Below are 19345 nucleotides of genomic sequence, written 5' to 3' on the forward strand. Positions count from 1 at the left end.
CGGTAGGGAAATTAATTCGGAGGAGGACTCACTATCACTTCAAGTTGATCTAGATAGGGTTTTGAAATGGTCAAATGATTGGCAAATGCAGTTTAATGCTGATAAATGTAAAGTTCTGAGGCTAGGTAATGATGATAGGGTTACAAGATACGAGCTAGATGGTGTTGAGATTGCGAAGTCGGATTGCGAAAGGGATCTGGGAGTTATGATTAGTAAGAATTTAAAACAAAAGGATCAATGCATAAATGTTCGTAATAAGGCGAATAGGACACTGGGATTTATTAATCGAAGCGTTAGTAACAAGACACCTGGTGTGGTTCTTAAGCTATATCTTGCACTGGTTAGGCCCCATTTATATTATGCAGTTCAGTTTTGGTCGCCGTATTATAGAATGGATATAAATTCACCTGAACGTGTCCAACGTAGGATGACTAAGTTAATTCCCCAAATTAGAAATTTTTCATATGAAGAAAGATTAACAAAGCTTAAGTTGCATTCACTGGAAAGGCGAAGAGTTAGGGGTGACATGATAGAGGTTTACAAGTGGATGAATGGACATAACAGGGGGGATATTAATAGGGTATTAAAAATATCAACACAAGACAGAACACGAAACAATGGGTATAAATTGGATAAGTTTAGATCTAGGAAAGACTTGGGTAAATACAACAAACAGGGTTGTTGATTCGTGGAACCAATTGTCGCGTAACGTGGAGGAGGTGGTGTCCCTCGATTGTTTCAAGCGCGGGTTGGACAAGTATATGAGTGGGATTAGGTGGTTATAGAATAGGAGCTGCCTCGTATGGGCCAATAGGCCTTCTGCAGTTACCTTTGTTCTTATGTTCTTAATTAAGTTAGTCATCCTACGTTGGACACGTTCAAGTGAAATTATATCCATTCTATAGTACGGCGACCAAAACTGAACTGCATAATCTAAATGAGGCTAACCAGAGCTTTATTCTTATGATCCTATGTTCAAACCTGAATCTAAATAATTTATATATATTATGATTAACAGAGGTTCCAGGACTATGTTTTTACATTGAGAGAGATGCTACATGTCTCCTCCCAGTGAGATGTACGTAGGATATAAATTAACTAACATTTGACGTCTTTACATATGACTGTTGACAGCAAGCTGAGGACAGAGATCATTCGCTCCAGAAACGCGTAATAAAACATAAGAAGCAGCTGTCGAAAATATTAGCTCCTGTGAAAGTGGTAGTGACGCATTGAGGACGTTATGTCGCAGGAACATAATACGAAACTATCGAAACTGGACTTCTATCAAATTCTGGGGATAACTATTGATGCCGAGGAAAAGGAGATTAAGAAATCGTTCAGAGAAAGAGCTCTTAAATGACATCCGGATAAGAATCCAGATAACCCATTCGCTGCTGATGAATTTGACAAACTTAAGAAAATTCTTGAGATTTTGTTAGGAACCAGGAACACGTAAAGCATATGACAAGACCCTCAAGAGTCGTAAAGCAGCAGCTGCCAGAGCCCGTGAACATGTTACCAGATCACAGAAACTAAGGTCAGATTTGGAGGAACGGGAACGACGTGTTCAACGCAGTAGGGAACAGCAAGATATGTCAGAAGAAGAACAGTTTCGACGTGAATTGAAAAGATTGGACAAGGAGGGCGAGCAACTTATTTTGGAGGAACTGGATCGAGTAAATAGGGAGGTAGGGGCAGAGCTTTTTCGGGGTTCATCTAAAGTCTCCAAAAGCAGTGAACCTCCAGCTATGGACACACGGGGTCACAAAGTTAAAGTTAAGTGGATGTCAACAGACGATTGGCCAGGGTATTCCCAGCAGGAAATTAACCAACTCTTCTATAAGTGGGGAGACATCAATGCTCTGGTTATGGTGCAGAAAAATAGAAAAGGAACAGCATTAATAGAATATAAGACCAAAAATGCAGCGGATATGGCAGTGCAGTTTGAGAGAGGTCAAACTGGCAAACCAGTAAAAGTTACACACATGTGAGAGGCACCTCACAAAAAGCCTCATATCCTCCCAAAAAAAATCCTAAAAATTATGAGTGTAAGGACAAATCCAATTTAAACTTTGAATCTAGTTGTCGTGAATCAGTAGAGAATGTGAGCCAAACCAGTTAAATGTTTCTCAATCAAATTTTATATTAATAAACAAGTTGTTTGATTGCTTTGGATGAAAATAATCTTTTATAATTTGTACAAAAATATATATCTCATGTTGTCTTGATTTGTCCAAGAAACCGACCTTCAAATACTTCTTACTTAGTTTTATTTTCCCATTATGTGTGTTTGTGCATGGACCTATGTGTGTTTGCCTCTGTCTGCGGAGGCATACTTCTCTGTTCCTTAGAGAAGGGTGGTAGACACCACAAGAGTGGTAGGTGGGAACTGCTAGAGTGATAGACACTCAGATCCCTACGTCTGGGATACTCTTGGATGTAGGTTCGATTAATATATTCCCCTTTATTATTAATTATTAATTACCCCTCACAGAGCAGCCATGAGACCCCCCATAACAGTATATCTACTTTTGAAGCGAAGGGGGAAGGTGCGAAATGGACGGCATTTGTGAACACTGGCAGTAAAGGAAATTTCACGAAAAATTCAGCCTTCAACAAGTTCAGACATTTTACCTTAGGAGTTGTGGAAAAAATTTAATGGGCAAAAGATAGACATCTTGGGACAAGATAACTTTGACATAAGTAAGTTTTCTAGAGACATTTTAATCGGTATGGATTTCTTGAAAAGATTTGATTACTCCTAGTCTGCACAAAAGTTGCGAGGAACTGCAGATTGTAGCTGGGAAAGATTTTTTATGTTGAAATGGTCGACCATCCTCCATTAGTGGCTTTAATTAAAAGGAAGCAGAAGTATAGCGTAAATTACCCAAAATTACTTTTCATGTCTCTTCCAGACACTAATAAGAGGTCATGTGGGATGTATGCACTGACCAAGCAAAAGTTGCCCACCACATTTTGTAAAATTCATTAAAGTGTCCGTGGGATGTCACATCCTACCAGGAAATACCCTACAGGTGCCTGGAAGATGTCAAGTAATAATTCCTCACCATCTAATTGTGGTGCTTGATTAAGGTGCACTTATTCCAATAAACTCAACGACACTGAAGCCGCTTCCGTCCCGAGAGAGAGGGAGAGACCGTTGTACATCTACGTCCTGTTCTACTGTGGTCACCTGTTGTTTCAGTCTCATCCATCATTACTGTTTTGTGACCTCGAGTTGAAAATTGAGCCGTGTCTCTTTAGCAAGGTTCACCCAGCAGGCTGCAGCCAGCCACAGACTCACCTGTCGGTCGTGCTATCTGGTCGGATAGTTCTATCATTCTTCAGCAGAAACCGGAATGGTGTACAAGAGGACGAGGATTCTCCACATTCTAAAATTTGTGGTCGTCGAAACTACAATCAACTACACGTCACTGGTCTAACAGATTTTTTTTTTAACATTTGTTGTGTAATAATGTTAAAATGTTATGTTTGCTCTATTTTGTTATTGTATTCAATTTCTGAAAAAATTAAGATTTCTGAATACCTAGGAATGTAATTTTGGAAAACCTAAATGTTGAAAACTAGAAATATAGTAGTGAAATTCTATTAAAGTGGAAATGTACAATTTTTTCACATGGACCCGTTCTCGAGATAGAGCTCTCTAGTATGAGAGTTATTGCAATGTGTCTAGGACGTAGGCTCTGGAAAATGATAATTGTCATTTTCTTGCTCCGCATTCATTGGTGCAAGAGGGGTTGACAACATTAACTTTATACTCTTAGCTGGAAGTATGTACACATTTTGTTGCTGCGTACTCATTTGAGAACTGTGATATTAAAAGTAGTATTGATAATAAACACATTTGTAAGATTGTCAGAATGTCATTTTGGACATTGATTTTGAATGTTAGGTTTGATAATTAAGTGACATGTGGCAAAAAGTGACCACAGATGGTGACTGGAACACATGAATGAACTTGAAGAGTTCAGTGTTCTTCTCCTGAAGCAGTGAGATTTCAGCATGTATTGGAATTCTTGTGTTACGCGTTCATGACGAAACACGTTGATGGACGCCGATGACCAATGATATTTGTTGGCCAGATTTTGTGATAGTGGTTGCAATATTGAATTTAGTTATATCAATTCTGAGTATTGAATTTTTCTTCCAGGTGTATTGGGAAGATTGCTGGACTATAAACAGCATTACAGTCGGGTGTCAGATAACTGGATTCAGCATTTGAATTATGCCGATTATTTCGATACAATCTGCAGATTTTAAATTCTATAGATAGGGTAGATTTTGAATATTTTTTTGAGGCACTGGTTAAATTTTTATATAAAATAAAGGATTGGGCTGGTACCGCTACCTCAAAGTCGACCAAGGCATTCAATATCCAGGCTGAAGCCTTCCCCAGACCTCCCTACAAGAGGCATCTCGAGTAGTGCCTCCACACACCTTAACTACTTGACGAGTAACTCCCGCGGTAGTAGCAAATCTCAGACCCAGACGTCACCACTCACCCAGCCCGGCCAAACACCACCCAGGCGTCACCTATCACCCAGCCCGGCCAATCACCGACCCAGGCGTCACCAATCACCCAGCTCGGCCAAACACCACCCAGGCGTCACCACTCACCAGTAGTGTAAACCAGGCCATAACGTGTCCGTTTTGCTTTTCCCAAGGGACACGTTATGGCCCCATGTTTTTTCGTTACCCCGGTGAGATTTAAGGGACACGTTATGGCCCCATGTTTTTTCGTTACCCCGGTGAGATTTAAGGGACACGTTATGGCCCCATGTTTTTTCGTTACCCCGGTGAGATTTAAGGGACACGTTATGGCCCCATGTTTTTTCGTTAGCCCGGTGAGCCATGCACGGGCATTGCTAATGGTCAATGACGTCATCAACTTACCTGGGGATTAAAAGGCCGGCCCCATCATATTTCGCACAGGCATTGCTAATAGTCACCCCGTATTCTTCTTCCCTGAATAAGTCCGTTTTCTGTTATAGTATGTTTATTCCCATTTTTAATGTTTATAGCAAAGGGGGATACAAATGCTGCCTTCTGTCAAGCCTAATGTGCAATGGTGTTAATCATTATAAGCTCGTTTTTCTCAATAAGGTATTGCCGTACGGTTTCCCATTGTCTAGCTTGGGATATGCTAGGTCAGGTTAGGTAAGGCTGTGTAAGGTAAGATGGAATAGGTGAAAAACTTGGGTGAAATGAACTTTGACCATGCTAAGATACAAAACATTTGGGTATATTCGGTGGAAATTGGCATAAATTAGGTAAAATTTAGGTGGGTAAGGCATAAATTTTGCCAACTATAATCAAATCTGACTTTGGCTGTCAGATTTCTCCTACCCAGCCAGGAGAGGCCGGGTAGGGATGTCTAGGGCAGGTTGGAATAGGTGAAAACTCAGCTAAAATAAACTTTGACCATGCTAAGATACAAAAACATTTGGGTATATTCGGTGGAAATTGGCTTAAATTAGGTAAAATTTAGGTTGGAAAGGCATAAATTTTGCTATCTATAATCAAATCTGACTTTGGATATGCCAGGAGAGAATGGGTAGGGTTGTCTAGGGCAGGTTGGAATAGGTGAAAACTCAGCTAAAATGAGCTTTGGCCGTGCTATGTTCCAAAACATTTTTGGGTATATTTGGTGGAAATTGTCTTAAATTAGGTCAAATTTATATGGGATAACTTAAACTTCGCCGACTTTAACCAAATCTAGGTTTGGATATGCTAGGATAGGTTAGGTAAGGTTGCGTAGGGTACGATGGAATAGGAGAAAATGTAGGTAAAAATGGGCTTTGGCAGTGCTGTGATACAGAACATTTGGATATATTTGGTGGGAATTGCCTTAAATTAGATAGAATTTAGGTGGGATAGCTTAAATTTCGCAGACTTCAACCAAATCTAGGTTTGGATATGGTAGGATAGGTTAGGTAAGGTTGCATAGGGTAGGATGGAATAGGAGAAAATGTAGGTAAAAATGGGCTTTGGCAGTGCTGTGATACGCAACATTTGGGGATATTTGGTGGGAATTGCCTTAAATTAGGTCGAATTTATGTGGGATAGCTTAAATTTCGCAGACTTTAACCAAATCCAGGTTTGGATATGATAGGTTAGGTGAGGTTGTGTAGGGTAGGATGGAATAGGAGAAAATGTAGGTAAAAATGGGCTTTGGTGATGCTATGATACACAACATTTGGGTATATTTGGTGGAAATTGCCTTAAATTAGGTCATATTTAGGTGGCATAGCATAAATTTCGCCAACTTTAACCAAATCCAGGTTTGGATATCCTAGGTCAGGTTAGGTGAGGTTGTGTAGGGTAGTATGGAATAGGAGAAAATGGGCTTTGGCAGTGCTATGCTACGCAACATTTGGGTATATTTGGTGGAAATTGCCATAAATTATGTCGAATTAAAGTGGCATAGCTTAAATTTCACCAACTTGAACTAAATCTAGGTTTGATTATGCCAGGTCAGGTTAGGTGAGGTCGTGTAGGGAAGGACATATATAATATCTTAGGGTAATGAACTAGCATGTTTATGAAATAGTGTAAATTTTCCTATTTGGGGTTCGAGCTATATGGCAGACTCATATAATGTATGGACAGAGGCGACATAGGCTTGTATGTGAAGATATGGGATGCTCATATTTAGTTTAGCTAGGTTGAATTTAGTCAAATTTGCGAAGTATATTTTTTATAGATTTAGATGAATTTAAGTTTTAACAAGATGCATTTTGATAAGATATAGCAAATTTGTCTAAAATTATCATAGAAAATACTGACTTCACCTAACCCCACCTGCCCTAACATAACTAAGGCTAGAACAAATAAGTCTGTTAGATGATTTGAATAAATACATAAATATGGGTGGTCTGATTGGAGAGAATGTAACAAGGAAGGTATTAATTAGACATTAAAACAGTGGACATATGTTAGATGAATAGTTTAGCACTAATAATGTTGATATCTTAATGGAAAAAGAATGTGTTATATATTGAGATAGGAAGTCATATGCACCATTTTTATATGTGAAATTCTGACTTTTGGGGAGTTGGTTAAACTCAGCATATTATAATTAATGTCCTAAATATACCCAGAAAAATATCATGCAAATTGTGTATTGTTTGACCTAGTTGGTTGTGTTTGTACATATATAGCACAATTAATATACTTGTGTATTAATTGTGCAGATTATGTATTTTGCATAAGTTGTATGATTATTGCAATTATGTATTGATTATATTTCTATAAATTGTGTATTGTTTTGTGAAAGTTGTATGTATTAATTGTATATGTTTTTGTATGTGTATTTGCGGAAATTGCTTAGTTGTGTATTTAATGAATATGTGCTAGTTATGTATTGTTCATATTTGGTAAGTTGTGTATTGATTATATTTTTGAGCGAGTTGTGTAAATGTCGCAATTGTATTTGTGTAAATCGTGTATTTATGCTAGTTGTGTATTTTCGTATTTGGGGTAGTTGTGTATTGTACGTATTTGTGCTAGATATGCATTTGTACAAGTTGTGTAATAATTATGAAAGATGTGTAATATTTGTATAAGTTGTGTATTAATTGCGCATGTTGTGTAATTGCATATGGACGAATTGTTTATTTATACCTTTGTGTATTGATTGTCATTGTGCAAGTTGAGTAATTATATAGCAAGTTTTCTTGTATTAATTGTGCAAAGATGTAAAATAATTACACAAACTGTGTAATAATTGTCCATGTTTTATAATAATTTTTGTGATAATAGTGCATTTATGCAAGTTGTGTTTTTAATATTTGTTGAAGTGGAACTGGTGCAACTGTATTTGTGTGTGAATATTGTGTATTTTGTGTAAGCTCTGTAATCTGATAAAATAGATCTTCATGGTGTAAGTGTATTTTGGTTTATGAGACAATGTGTGGGTATTTCGTGAAAATTATGTTTGTGAAATTGTGTAATTTTAGTGAAAGCGCATTTTTGATTGTCTAAATGCATAAGCATTTTGATATATTTGTGCAAAATACTGTACTTTGTGTAAATGTCATACTCTGAGTGTCCATGCAGTATTGTGTAAATGCTACATTTTCATGTCCAACTGACATATTTTTGCATGTAAATGTTATATTTTTGTCTATAAATGACATATTTTTGTGTGATGGCATATTTTGAGTGTAAATAATATATTTTGCGAATAAATGGCATATTTGGTGTGTAGATGCTGTATTTTCTGTGTGCATGGCATAAATTGCATCTGATTAATGGGGAAATGGTGGCAAAAAACTAGGCTATTCTCTATGAATGTATAGGTTGTGGAGTATGAGTAGGTATGTATGCTTGTATTTGCGACTGTTGGTTTAGAAACAAGTTACCTGATTTGCGTAACAAATCTAGGATTTTTTGAGGTGTAGAAATGATTAGCCTATGAATATAGTGGCTAGCATCCAGCTGAGTTGCTAGATGGATGAATTGAGGTGCGACATTTGGATAGCTATTTGATGGATGTGAGGACAGTTGACTAGCCTATGAACACAGCCACTAATCCGCTGTACTGCCAGATGTGTGGTAACTACTTGTGGATTATAGTAGAATATCTAGCTATAGGGTTTCATAATTGCTGTTGTGTATAAAACTAGAATAAGAGCTATTTATTAAAACTATTATTGTAAACAAATGCTTTAAGTGGGATCCCTTGGTTGTTTTAAGCATAGGGTGGACATGAATGAGATTGGGTGGAAATATATAGGAGCTGCCTCGTATGGGCCAATAGGACCTCTGCAGTTACCTTTATTCTTATGTTCAGCTCACCTGCTATGCTGCCAGATGTACGATTCTGCTTAAATAGTACGACATTTGGGCTGCTGTTATACTTTTGAACTTATCACTGAATAATGATTACAGTTGTGGATGACTAAAATGTATATTCTTAGTCCTCTGATTAGGTTAGGTGGGGATGGCTAGTCTACTCATTTTTGAATAATAACATTAAATACATATGTCAGTAGAACGCTAAAGGCCGCATTGGTCAATGGCCAGCAATATCTTATCCCTATACCTGAGGTCGCTTTTCGTGATGTCGCCAAACAAAAACAACAATACCTGGTCTGTAGAATGCATTTGTTTGTTATATATAATAAGTTAGGTTAGGTTAGAATGGTTTGATTGGGTTTATGAATATCAGAAAATATGAGCAATGAGCGAAAATACGAGCCATTGTAGCTGAATATCAACTTTGATGAAGCACAGAGTACAGTTGAGGTATTAAGCCAGATTAAGAGTTCACACTTATGTGTGAACCTCCTGGGATCCGCATTTAGCCCGTTGACGCCTTGCGCAACATTAGGGATGATGACGTCAGAAAAAGAAGGCAACTGCAGAAGGCCTTATTTAAGAAACATGAGAGGCTTGCTTTTACTGAATGTAGTATTCCTATATATGTACACCGAATGAGTATTTTGATTTGTTATATGCTACCGCAAGGTGTAAGGGAGGTATGTTCTTGAGTGAATGTGAGATGCGCATATCCATTTATGAGTTTATGCAGTAATATTGGATTACTACTGAAATTGCATTGAAGTCACCATGCCTGGCAGGGGACTGTTAGTTTATACAGTAATGTTGGATTAGTACTGAAATCGCATTGAAGTCACCACGCCTGGCAGGGGACTGTTTTCATACAAATGAAAGATAGTAAGTTTTCATTTTTATTTTGCCCTATGCTCAATAAGCAATTTCTGAAGAAAGATTGACAAAGCTTAAATTACATTCTCTAGAAAGGCAAAGAAATAGAGGTGACATGATAGAGCTGTGAATGAATGGACATGATAAAAGGGGAATATTAATAGACTACTAAAATTATCAACACTAGACAGAACATGAAACAATGGACATAAATTGGAATAAGTTTAAGATTTAGGAAAAAGACCTGGGTAAATACTGGTTCTGTAAACAGGGTTTGAAGTCATTTCTTATGTTATTATTATGTAATCTTAGCTATAAAATGATCTTAGACAATAGGAAACAGTACGGCAATACCTTATTGAGAAAAACGAGCTTATAATGATTAACGCCATTGCACATTAGGCTTGACAGAAGGCAGCATTTGAATCCCCCTTTGCTATAAATATTGAAAATGGGAATAATTACACTGTAAGAGAAAACGGACTTATACAGGGAAAATGAAGACGGGGGTGACGTCATTATCCATTAGCGATGCCTGTGCAGGGTTGCTCAGGTAACGAAATATGATGGGGCCAGGAGCCGGCCTTTTAATCCCCAGGTAAGTTGATGACGTCATTGACCATTGGCTATGCCTGTGCATGGGTCAGGCCATGAAAGAAAATTCGAGAAAACCCTGGGGCCAATGACCGGCTTTTTAATCCCCTTTAACATGCCTGTGCAGGGTCACTAAGCTAACGAAATTTGGGGATGACTGGAGGCGGCCGTTTAATCCCCTTGAGCGAAAATGGCAGGGGCCATAGAGCGACTTGTATAAAACCCAGGGTGCGTAGACCAGCCCCTGAAAAAACGGACGGTCTAAAAGTTGAAAATAGCCCGGCGCCATAGACCGGCCGTGGGAAAAAGCAAAAGGGACGGTCTAAAACGTTGAAAATAGACCGGCCGTGGGAAAAAGCAAAACGGACGGTCTAAAAAGTTGAAAATAGCCCGGCCGTGGGAAAAAGCAAAACGGACGGTCTAAAAAGTTGAAAATAGCCCGGCCGTGGGAAAAAGCAAAACGGACGGTCTAAAAAGTTGAAAATAGACCGGTCGTGGAAAAAAGCAAAACGGACGGTCTAAAAAGTTGAAAATAGCCCGGCCGTGGGAAAAAGCAAAAGGGACGGTCTATGGCCCGGTTTACACTACTGTAGAGGGGGGCTGGAGCTACAGGTCCAGGACCAACCCCATGCCAATAGAGGAGGGGGGGGGGAATGGAGCTACAGGTCCAGGACCACCCCCTTGCCAGTAGAGGGGGCTGGAGCTACAGCTACAGCACCAACCTCCTGCCAGTAGAGGGGGCCTGGAGCTACAGATTCAGGGCCAACCCCCTGCCAGTAGAGGGGGGCTGGAGCTACAGGTCCATCTCCAACCCCCTGCCAGTAGAGGTGGGGGGGGCCTAGAGCTTCAGGTCTAGCAGGAACCCCCTGCCTGGAGAGAGGCCTGGAGCTACATGTCCTGCACCAACCCCCTGCCAGTAGAGAGGGGGCTTGAGCTATAGGTCCAGCATCAACCCGCTGCCAGTAGAGGGGGGCTGGAGCTACAGGTCCAGCACCAACCCCCTGCCAGTAGAGGGCGGAGTGGAGCTACAGATTCAGGGGCAACCCCCTGGCTATAGAGGATGGCTGGAGCTACAGGTCCATCTCCAACCCCCTGCCAGTAGAGGTGGGGGGGGCCTAGAGCTTCAGGTCTAGCAGGAACCCCCTGCCTGGAGAGGGGCATGGAGCTACAGGTCCTGCATCAACCCGCTGCCAGTAGAGGGGGGCTGGAGCTACAGGTCCAGCACCATCCCCCTGCCAGTAGAGGAGGCTGGAGCTGTAGGTCAAGCACCAACCCCCTGCCAGTAGAGGGGGCTGGAGCTACAGGTTCATCACCAACCCCCTGCCAGTAGAGGGGGGGGGGCTGGAGCTACAGGTCCAGCACCAACCCCCTGCCAGTAGAGGGGGGGGGGCTGGAGCTACAAGTCGAGCATCAACCCGGTGCCAGGAGAGGAGGGCTGGAGGTACAGGTCCAGCTTCAACCCCCTGCCAGTGGAGGGGGGGGGGGCTGGAGCTACAGGTCCAGCACCAACCCCCTGCCAGTGGAAGGGGGGGGGGGGGCTGGAGCTACAGGTCGAGCATCAACCCGGTGCCAGGAGAGGAGGGCTGGAGCTACAGGTCCAGCTTCAACCCCCTGTTAGTAGAGGGGGGCTGGATCTACAGGTCCAGTACCAACCTCCTGCCAGTAGAGGGGGGCTGGAGCTACAGGTCCAGCATCAACTCCCTGCCATTAGAGGTAGCCTGGAGCTACAGGTCCAGCACCAACCCCCTGCCTGTAGAGGGTGCTGGAGCTACAGATTCAGGGCCAACCCCCTGCCAATAGAGGGGAGCTAGAGCTACAGGTCCAGCACCAACCCCCTGCTAGTAGGAAGGGGCTTGAGCTATAGGTTCAGCAGCAACCCCCCTGCCACTAAAGGGGGCTGGAGCTACAGATCCAGGGCCAACCCCCTGCCAGTAGAGGAGTGCTTTAGCTACAGATGCAGGACCACCCCCCCCCTCCCCTGCCAGTAGAGGAGGGCTGGAGCTAAAGCTACAGCACCAACCTCCTGCCAGTAGAGGGGGGCTGGAGCTACAGGTCCAGCACCAACCCCCTGCCAGTAGAGGAGGGCTGGAGCTACAGGTCCACCTCCAATCCCCTGCCAATAGAGGGGGGGGGGCTGGAGCTACAGGTCCAGCATCAACCCCTCCCCCTGCTAGTAGAGGGGGGCTGGAGCTTCAGGTCCAGCACCAACCCCCTGCCAGTAGAAAGGGGCTGGAGCTACAGGTCCAGCACCAATCCCCTGCCAATAGAGGGGAGGGGCTGGAGCTACAGGTCCAGCACCAACCCCCCCCAATCCTGCCAGTAGAGGGGGCTGGAGCTACAGATCCCACACCAACCCCCTGCCAGTAGAGGGGTCTGGAGCTACAAGTCCAACACCAACCCCCTGCCAGTAGAGGGGGGGCTGGAGCTACAGGTCCAACACCAACCCCCTGCCAGTAGATGGGGGCTGGAACTACAGGTCCAGCACCCACTCCTTGCCAGTAGTGTGGGGCTGGAGCTACAGGTCCAACACCAACCCCCTGCCAGTAAAGGGGGCTGGAGCTTCAGATCCTGCACCAACCCCCAGCCAGTAAAGGGGGGCTGGAGCTACACGTCAAGCACCAACCCCCTCCCAGTAGAGGGGGGCTGGAGCTATAGATCCAGCACCAACCCTCTTCCAGTAGAGGGGGGCTTGAGCTACAGGTCCGGCACCAACCCTCTTCCAGTAGAGGGGGCCTGGAACTACAGGTCCAGCACCTACCCCCTGTCAGTAGAGGGGGGTTGGAACTACTAGTCCTGCACCAACCCCTGCCAGTAGAGGGGACTGGAGCTACAGGTCCAGGACCAACCCCACCCTGCCCGAAGAGGGGGCTGCAGCTACAGGTCAAGCACCAACCCCAGCCAGTAGAGGAGGGCTAGAGCTACAGGTCAAGCACCAACCCCCTGCCAGTAGAGGAGGGCTGGAGCTACAGGTCAAGCACCAACCCCCTGCCAGTAGAGGAGGGCTGGAGCTACAGGTCCAGCACCAACCTCCTGCCAGTAGAGGAGGGCTGGAGCTACAGGTCAAGCACCAACCCCCTGCCAGTAGAGGAGGGCTGGAGCTACAGGTCCATCACCAACTCCCTTCTAGTAGAGGGGGGCTGGAGCTACAGGTCCAGCAACAACCCCCTGCCAGTTGAAGGGCTGGAGCTACAGGTCCAGAACCAACCCCCTGCCAGTAGAGGGGGGCTGGAGCTACAGATCCAACACTAACCCCATGCCAGAAGAAGGGGGCTAGAGCTACAGGTCTAGCACCAACCCCCAGCCAGTAGGGAGGGGGTTGGAGCTACAGGTCCAGCATAAACCCCCTGAGAGTAGAGGGGGCTGGAACTATTGGTTCAGCACCATCCTCTTGACAGTAGAGGGGACTGGAGCTACAGGTTCAGCACCAACCCCCCTGCCAGTAGAGGGGGGCTAAAGTTACAGGTCCAGCACAACCCCCTGCCAGTAGAGGGGGGCTGAAGCTACAGGTCTAGCACAACCCCCCTTCCAGTTGAGGGGGGCTGGAGCTACAGGTCCAGCACCAACCCCCTGCCAGTAGAGGGGGGGGGGTTGGTGCTACAGGTCCAGCACCAACCCCCTGCCAGTAGGGGGGGGGGCTGGAGCTACAGGTCCAGCATAATGGGGCTGTCACTGACCACAGGTGATAATGGGGCTGACACTGACCACAGGTGATAATGGGGCTGACAGTGACCACAGGTGATAATGGGGCTGACTCTGCCCACTGGTGATAATGGGGCTGACAGTGACCACAGGTGATAATGGGGCTGACACTGACCACAGGTGATAATGGAGCTGACACTGACCACAGGTCATAATGGGGCTGACACTGACCACAGGTGATAATGGGGCTGACACTGACCACAGGTGATAATGGGGCTGACACTGACCACTAGTGATAATGGGGCTGACACTGACCACAGGTCATAATGGGGCTGACACTGACCACAGGTGATAATGGGGCTGACACTGACCACAGGTCATAATGGGGCTGACACTGACCACAGGTCATAATGGGGCTGACACTGACCACAGGTCATAATGGGGCTGACACTGACCACTAGTGATAATGGGGCTGACACTGACCACAGGTCATAATGGGGCTGACACTGTCCACAGGTGATAATGGGGCTGACACTGACCACAGGTGATAATGGGGCTGACACTGACCACAGGTGATAATGGGGCTGACACTGACCACAGGTGATAATGAGGCTGACACTGCCTACTGGTGATAATGGGGCTGACAGTGACCACAGGTGATAATGGGGCTGACTCTGCCCACTGGTGATAATGGGGCTGACACTGACCACAGGTGATAATGGGGCTGACACTGACCACAGGTGATAATGGGGCTGACACTGACCACAGGTGATAATGGGGCTGACACTGACCACTAGTGATAATGGGGCTGACACTGACCACAGGTCATAATGGGGCTGACACTGACCACAGGTGATAATGGGGCTGACACTGTCCACAGGTGATAATGGGGCTGACACTGTCCACAGGTAATAATGGGGCTGACACTGACCACAGGTGATAATGGGGCTGACACTGTCCACAGGTCATAATGGGGCTGACACTGACCACAGGTCATAATGGGGCTGACGCTGATCACAAGTGATAATGGGGCTGACACTGACCACAGGTGATAATGGGGCTCTCTCTGCCCACTGGTGATAATGGGGCTGACACTGTCCACAGGTGATAATGGGGCTGACACTGACCACAGGTGATAATGGGGCTGACACTGTCCACAGGTCATAATGGGGCTGACACTGACCACAGGTCATAATGGGGCTGACACTGTCCACAGGTGATAATGGGGCTGTCACTGCCTACAGGTGATAATGGGGCTGACACTGTCCACAGGTGATAATGGGGCTGACACTGACCACATGTGATAATGGGGCTGACACTGACCACAGGTGATAATGGGGCTGACACTGACCACAGGTGATAATGGGGCTGACACTGACCACAGGTGATAATGGGGCTGACACTGACAACAGGTGATAATGGGGCTGACACTGTCCACAGGTGATAATGGGACTGACACTGACCACAAGTGATAATGGGGCTGACACTGTCCACAGGTAATAATGGGGCTGACACTGACCACAGGTGATAATGGTGCTGACACTGACCACAGGTAATAATGGTGCTGACACTGTCCACAGGTGATAATGGGGCTGACACTGACCACAGGTGATAATGGGGCTGACACTGTCCACAGGTAATAATGGGACTGACACTGACCACAGGTGATAATGGTGCTGACACTGTCCACAGGTGATAATGGGACTGACACTGACCACAGGTGATAATGGGGCTGACACTGACCACAGGTGATAATGGGGCTGACACTGTCCACAGGTAATAATGGGGCTGACACTGACCACAGGTGATAATGGTGCTGACACTGTCCACTGGTGATAATGGGACTGACACTGACCACAGGTGATAATGGGGCTGACACTGTCCACAGGTTGAGGACCTCCGCAGGATGAGGGAGCCCGTCAAGAGGCTGGTGGAGGCTGGCCGGGTGTTGGCCGTCCAGGAAAACCAAGATGGCCCCCGCTCCGCCAGGATAACTCTACAAGACGGACAGCTGTACCTCCACCCACTCCTGCGTCAGCCCACGCCCGCCGACGCCCACGCCCTCCAGGATACTTTATTACACCCACTAGTCTTACTGACATTACTGATTTACTGAGTTATCATAACTAATATGATAACATTTTGTTATAGTTATCAGCATGATTTATTTCATTTCCTGCAGGAGAGTGAGGTTGTGGGCGTGCTGGAGCCCTCCTGCACCCTGGCGTTCCTTGACCTCGGGTGGGCGGGGTCAACAAGAGGGCGGGTCACCATCCGGCTGACCCCTGACACTCCGCTGGCCAGACAGTTTGTGTTGTTGTGTACGGGCCAGCGGGGCCACACCTTCCGCAACACTAAACTGTTGGAGGTGTGGGACAAGGGTGAGCCGGGGGAGTGTGTGGGGGGCGGAGACTACGAGAGTAATGATCGTAAGGGAGGAGCCCCACTGCTGCCTGACCTCCAGGGGCAGTACCGGGAGTCAGCCCGGGCAGGAGCTGTGTTGGCCAGGTCGCGGCCGGGTTGTCCCAGGAGTGCCCAGTTCGCCATCACCACCAGGGACCTCCATGGTGGTGTCCAGTGGTTAAATGTCTTCGGTGATGTGGTGAGCGGCCTGGATGTGGTGAGGGCAGCAGTCAACCACAGTGACATTAGGGAGGTGACTGTGGTTGACTGTGGTGTTGTGCTGCCACTCTAGTTCACTGTACTACCACCATCACTACTGTGGTGTTGTGCTGCCACTCTAGTTCACTGTATCACAACCATCACTACTGTGTTGTTGTGCTGCCTCTCTAGTTCACTGTACCACCACCATCACTTCTGTGGTGTTGTGCTGTCACTCTAGTTCACTGTACCATCACCATCACTACTGTGGTGTTGTGCTGCCACTCTAGTTCACTGTACCACCATCATCACTACTGTGGTGTTGTGCTGCCACTCTAGTTCACTGTACCATCACCATCACTACTGTCGTGTTGTGCTGCCACTCTAGTTCACTGTACCACCACCATCACTACTGTGGTGTTGTGCTACCTCTCTAGTTCACTGTACCACCACCATCACTACTGTGGTGTTGTGCTGCCACTCTAGTTCACTGTACCATCACTACTGTGGTGTTGTGCTGCCACTCTAGTTCACTGTACCATCACTACTGTGGTGTTTTCCTGCCACTCTAATTCACTGTACCATCACCATCACTACTGTGGTGGTGTGCTGCCACTCTAGTTCACTGTACCATCACCATCACTACTGTGGTGTTGTGCTGCCATTGTAGTTCACTGTACCACCATCATCACTACTGCGGTGTAGTGCTGCCACTCTAGTTCACTGTACCATCACTACTGTGGTGTTGTGCTGCCATTCTAGTTCACTGTACCACCACCATCACTACTGTGGTGTTGTGCTGCCACTCTAGTTCACTGTACCATCACCATCACTACTGTGGTGTTGTGCTGCCACTCTAGTTCACTGTACCATCACTACTGTGGTGTTGTGCTGTCACTCTAGTTCACTGTACCATCACCATCACTACTGTGGTGTTTTGCTGCCTCTCTAGTTCACTGTACCATCACCATCACTACTGTGGTGTTGTGCTGCCACTCTAGTTCACTTTATCATCACTACTGTGGTGTTTTGCTGCCACTCTAGTTCACTGTACCATCACCATCACTACTGTCGTGTTGTGCTGCCACTCTAGTTCACTGTACCACCACCATCACTACTGTGGTGTTGTGCTGCCACTCTAGTTCACTGTACCACCACCATCACTACTGTGGTGTTTTGCTACCTCTCTAGTTCACTGTACCACCACCATCACTACTGTGGTGTTGTACTGCCACTCCAGTTCACTGTACCATCACTACTGTGGTGTTGTGCTGCCACTCTAGTTCACTGTACCATCACTACTGTGGTGTTGTGCTGCCACTCTAGTTCACTGTATCACCACCATCACTACTGTGGTGTTGTGCTGCCACTCTAGTTCACTGTACCACCACCATCACTACTGTTTTGTTGAGCTACCACTCTAGTTCACTGTACCATCACCATCACTACTGTGGTGTTGTACTGCCACGCTAGTTCACTGTACCATCACCATCACTACTGTGGTGTTGTGTTGCCTCTCTAGTTCACTGTACCATCACTACTGTGGTGTTGTGCTGCCACTCTAGTTCACTGTACCATCACCATCACTACTGTGGTGTTGTGCTGCCACTCTAGTTCACTGTACCTTCACTACTGTGGTGTTGTGCTGCCACTCTAGTTCACTGTACCATCACTACTGTGGTGTTGTGCTGCCACTCTAGTTCACTGTACCACCACCATCACTACTGTGGTGTTGTGCTTCCACTCTAGTTCGCTGTACCATCACTACTGTGGTGTTGTGCTGCCACTCTAGTTCACTGTACCATCACTACTGTGGTGTTGTGCTGCCACTCTAGTTCACTGTACCACCACCATCACTACTGTGGTGTTGTCCTGCCACTCTAGTTCACTGTACCACCACCATCACTACTGTGGTGTTGTGCTGCCACTCTAGTTCACTGTACCATCACCATCACTACTGTGGTGTTGTGCTACCACTCTAGTTCACTGTACCATCACTACTGTGGTGTTGTGCTACCACTCTAGTTCACTGTACCATCACTACTGTGGTATTGTGCTGCTACTCTAGTTCACTGTACCAGCACCATCACTAATGTGGTGTTGTGCTACCACTCTAGTTCACTGTACCATCACTGTACCATCACTACTGTGGTGTTGTGCTGCCACTCTAGTTCACTGTACCATCACCATCACTACTGTGGTGTTGTGCTACCACTCTAGTTCACTGTACCATCACTACTGTGGTGTTGTGCTGCCACTCTAGTTCACTGTACCATCACCATCACTACTGTGGTGTTGTGCTGCCACTCAAGTTCACTGTACCATCACCATCACTACTGTGGTGTAGTGCTGCCACTCTAGTTCACTGTACCATCACCATCACAACTGTGGTGTTGTGCTACCACTCTAGTTCACTGTACCATCACCATCACTACTGTGGTGTTGTGCTGCCTCTCTAGTTCACTGTACCATCACTACTGTGGTGTTGTGCTGCCACTCTAGTTCACTGTACCACCACCATCACTACTGTGATGGTGTGCTGCCACTCCAGTTCACTGTACCACCACCATCACTACTGTGGTGTTGTGCTGCCACTCTAGTTCACTGTACCACCACCATCACTACTGTGGTGTTGTGCTGCCACTCTAGTTCACTGTAACACCACCATCATTAATGTGGTGTTGTGCTGTCACTCTAGTTCACTGTACCATCACCATCACTACTGTGGTGTTGTGCTGCCACTCTAGTTCACTGTACCATCACTACTGTAGTGTTGTGCTGCCACTCTAGTTCACTGTACCACCACCATCACTAC

At 45.8% G+C, this 19345-nt stretch overlaps 1 pseudogene; it reads left to right on the forward strand.

Moving 5' to 3' along the window:
* Positions 1–1243: 1243 nt before the first annotated feature.
* LOC138365718 (dnaJ homolog subfamily C member 17 pseudogene) lies at positions 1244–1994 on the forward strand (annotated as a pseudogene).
* Positions 1995–19345: the final 17351 nt, after the last annotated feature.

This window comes from Procambarus clarkii, chromosome 17, assembly GCF_040958095.1.
Source record: "Procambarus clarkii isolate CNS0578487 chromosome 17, FALCON_Pclarkii_2.0, whole genome shotgun sequence".
Lineage (NCBI taxonomy): Eukaryota > Metazoa > Arthropoda > Malacostraca > Decapoda > Cambaridae > Procambarus > Procambarus clarkii.